Source organism: Mirounga angustirostris, unplaced genomic scaffold, assembly GCF_029215605.1.
Source record: "Mirounga angustirostris isolate CCGP_5_RB_7025 unplaced genomic scaffold, mMirAng1.0.hap1 SCAF_2, whole genome shotgun sequence".
In the NCBI taxonomy this organism is placed as follows: Eukaryota; Metazoa; Chordata; class Mammalia; order Carnivora; family Phocidae; genus Mirounga; species Mirounga angustirostris.
In genome coordinates this window covers 200,009,405-200,013,579 of record NW_026991710.1, presented here as the reverse complement: position 1 = coordinate 200,013,579, position 4,175 = coordinate 200,009,405, and the positions used below count along the sequence as shown (strand labels likewise).

Here is a 4,175-nt window from a genome sequence, read left to right as displayed (position 1 = left end):
CACCTAACTCATCAGAACCCCACCGACTCTGTTCCCTGGGTCTGCAGCAGAGCCAGGACGAACTGGGGCGGGCTGGACGTGGAGCAACGCAGCACCAAGAGACTGTGGTCTCCGGCTCATGTTGCCAGCTGAGGCTCTGAACTGACCTTCTGGTCCGAGCTATTTTTCCAAACTTGTAACAAACACACTTACTTGGAAGATCCCTAGGGATAGATTCATGTCTCCTATCTCATATTGTAGACCTTTCCTTTTCTTTTCCTTTTAGCTTTAATGTGTAATATTTTTAATACATATGCACATGATGATTATGTTTTTAGATCAAGTGGAGATGGGACCTTTCTTCATGGGCTTTGCTAACATCTTAACTGAAGTCCCTTGTAGATGCACAGTGTAGGCAGGATGGGCCCCTCAGGGCAGCTACATATGCAGAGCCTGGCGGCCAAGCATGGAAGGGCCAGCGCCAGACAGACGGCCTCAGTCCCAACTCTGCTGTGGTCCAATCGTGCAACCTTAGGGGGTTTCCACTTCTCGGGGTCTCCAGGACCCCTCTGTATGATGGGGATAATAACAGTGTTTTGAAGATCTGGTAAAGGACTCAAAGACCAGAAGCACTGTCAAATGCTTATGACAGTGCCTGGCACGTAGTGGAAACTCAATGATGCCAGACGGAGAACTGATTTCATGACACAGGGCTTCAGGGACATGATTTAGGATAAGACGATGTTTGTCAAGGTGCAAAATGTGAAGTATAACATGTATTCTACTCTGAAAATGGGGGTAATCCATGAAGACAGCAACATAAGCAATTTTTAGGCCATTTTCTAAGGGACTAAGTGGATAAATATATATCCCCCCAAACATTTCATAAACGATATTCTTTTATATTTACAAAAACACATATGTGCACTACACATATATAAATATATACACATATATGCATATATTTATATGTGTGTAATATGGATAAATAAATATATACACATGTTTATACATGTATGCACACATGCATGTGTATGTATATGTATAAATGTATTCTATACAGATGAATACATACACCTACGTATGTGCTGATGCGTACATAGCTAGCTAGCCAAGTACCTAGATAATATATGTATATATAATCTTAGTTTTCCTATGTTTGGGCTATTTACAGGTCATATAAAGCTATTTGGTATGGCTTTAATTTGTGCTCCCTTTCCCGAAATATACAGACATTGCATTTGATCAGGTAACATGCTCATGATGCCTGGCACATAGTAGGTCTCCAGTAAATTGTCCATGACAAACTCGCTTCACTGACTAACACCTGTGATTGAAAAAGAAAACCTATATATCAGGACTAGGACTTTGAATTCGTTTTTCATTAGAGGGCAATTTTAATGGTTTTGCTTTCTCCTAAACGCAAAGTACATTATGCATATCTATTCATCATTTGGTCAAACTGTTAAACCCATACTTTAATACCAACAGCCTCCCTCGTTCTATTATGCCATCGGCATGAATCTTATCTTCAATGATCCAAATCCAGTCTCAGTAAATAATTAAAATGAAAAGAAATGAGCCTCAGGCACCTGCCTTACAGATCTCTGGGATGGGTGGTGAGCAAACTGAAACAGTTATTTATTACAGCCTTCCCTTCAGTAAACCTAAGGGCCACACAAACAGATTTTATTTACCATTTACATTTACTACGTATCAAAGCGGAAGTGTTTCTTTTCTCCTAAGAGTCAGGGTACTGATCTACATACTATTGCAGTCAGCAAAGAAACAAAATCGTGTCATGCCAACAAAGTACACAGAGGAACTGGCCTGAGGGAAATACGCATTTCAGAGTTCCATAGTAACCAAATTTTCTGAGTCCGAGGTAAAATTTTATGCTTACTCTGTGCAATTTCTTTAATTTAAATTAAGTGAAAAAACACCACCCTACCAAGATTAAATAGGTTTTCCAGTCTTTGAATACCAAAGAACTTAAATAAAATGTCCATTTCTCCCTTTGATAAAATCTAACGGACAATAGGGACACAAGAAATACTTGGGAGTTTCAAATGATACTTAGAAAACTTTGGGTTGATTTTCCATTTTGTTACAAAAACTCTATGTATTGTCTGTGTTACTGAATAGCAGTCACTGTCAATAAAAGCTTTAAACTGCAAATTGGCTTTTTCCCATTTCACAACCATTTAAATGAACATACTCTAACTCCTTTATCCTGGGATCCTCATTTGTATGTAAGAAATGATTTCGTGATTTATTTTTTAATTGTAACTTTAAAGCAATGGTCCATGTAGAATATGTATTTTGAAGCAGAAAAATTCAAAAGCATGCATAAATTAGCACAAAATAGTACTCTTAATTGATGTAACATTTGTCTTCGCCCTGCCAAAGGCCTCCCATTCCTGATTTCTCCAGAAAATTTTAGACATAAATGTATGTCAGCCTTGAAATCATTTGGTTCTACCACGTACCCTCAAACAAAAGGTGGCTCCCTCACCGTCAGCTAGTTAATGCTTTCCAGAATGAATCACATGCTAGGCTATATAGTGGCACCTCTCTTCCTGTCTCTGGGCTCAGTTTTATAACACATGAGACTCACAAGCCATGAGATTCATTAGGGACAGAAGGACATGGAAGTTGGGAGAAGGGGCTGTCTCCCTAGGTTTCCTGGAACCAACTCCCCATTGGCTGCTTACTGTGTCTGACACCAGACAACTTTCCCAACCAATCCCTCTGCGGTTCTCATCTGTCCAGCGGGACAATAACTGCATACCTCATAAGAGTTAAATGGGGTAATTTTTGTAAAGTTTTTGGAACCCCGCTTGGAAGATAGTAGGGTGTCCAGGACTGGTCTTAAAAGAGCTATTAAAGCGCCTGGTGGCTCAGTCGGTTGAGCCTCCAACTCTTGATTTTGCGGGGCTTGATCTCAGGATCGTCTCCCTTGTCTCTGCCCCTTCCCTGCACAGAGCCTTGAATTCACATTGCACTACAGTGGAGCACCTCCCCAGGCAGGTCCTGGGAGCAACACACAATCGCTATGCTTTCAAAATGCCTAAAGCATCCCTACCCCATCAGCGCCACCATATAGCTTTCCCTGGGGCAGCAGGAGACCTCCAACAGAGCAGTTTCGGTACACTGAAATACTTCCCTCAGTGTTTTGTTTTTTTTCCATAATTGAAGCATTTTTATTTTATGTACAATGTGTTGGCATTAAAGTAGGTATCTTGGGTATCCGCAGTTAAGGTAGGTTATCCTGGATGACCAATTCAAGGAAGTTCACTTAACCCAACTTAATGAAGCCTATGTCCTTCGCGTACTGACGGAAACACTGGCGGCACATATTGAGGCCCTATTTCCGGATCAGACCGTGCCGGTTTGAGCAGACGTGGCAAGAACGAGAACCCTGGCCAAATTTCCTCGGATGGCTCCAGTACAGCTGCTGGTGACCCATCTTGCTCTCTCGGATGCAACGAGGCAAAAGGCCCCTCAGTGTTTTTATAATGACCAACCACACTTACTTGGTTGCAAGTTGCGGATTTGGGCTATCTCAGTTATTTGCTTTTTATTAAATCAGTAAGATAAGGAAAGCAATATTTTCTCCATAGGATTGTTATAATAATTGAATGATGTAGCACAGACACGTTTGACATGGTCCAACGTCTATAGTGACCATTCAAGAAATTGGTCCAATTATTACCACTATTTCCCGGGACCATGCACTCATCCCAGCAGACAGCCATCTCTTCTGTAAAGGCTGATCCCAGGCTGAGCATCTGCGTGTGGCTCCATCAACGTCTAATCTCTTCCTGCTATGACTGCATCAGTCATTTATCTCAGGTCCTGTGCACTTGTGGAGACTCCAAAGGGCAAAGGCTTATCTTATCAACCTTCTTATGCCAGTAGTCGAAACCAGAGGTCTTCACAGAGCACACGTCACCGAACGCTGGGTGGATGAGCTCGGGTGTGTACAGCACCTCCCCATACGAGTCATTTCTTTGGCTCTCTGTGCCCCCTGGAGTATCTCACACACTTTCTCCATGGGATCCAAAGCATTTTGTCCACTTCTCTCTTTTTGAAATTCTTGGCTTTTTTCTTTCTCTACCCCCAACTAAGGACTTAGAAAGCTACATTGGGCCCTTTGCCTCCTAATTCTGACATAGTTGGTTCTTTATGTTGGG

The 4,175-nt window shown here is 41.8% G+C and overlaps 1 pseudogene; it reads right to left on the bottom strand.

The window, feature by feature from the left end:
- Positions 1-3,168: 3,168 nt before the first annotated feature.
- LOC123847347 (small ribosomal subunit protein uS14-like) lies at positions 3,169-3,477 on the bottom strand (annotated as a pseudogene).
- Between the last annotated feature and the right edge of the window lie 698 nt (positions 3,478-4,175).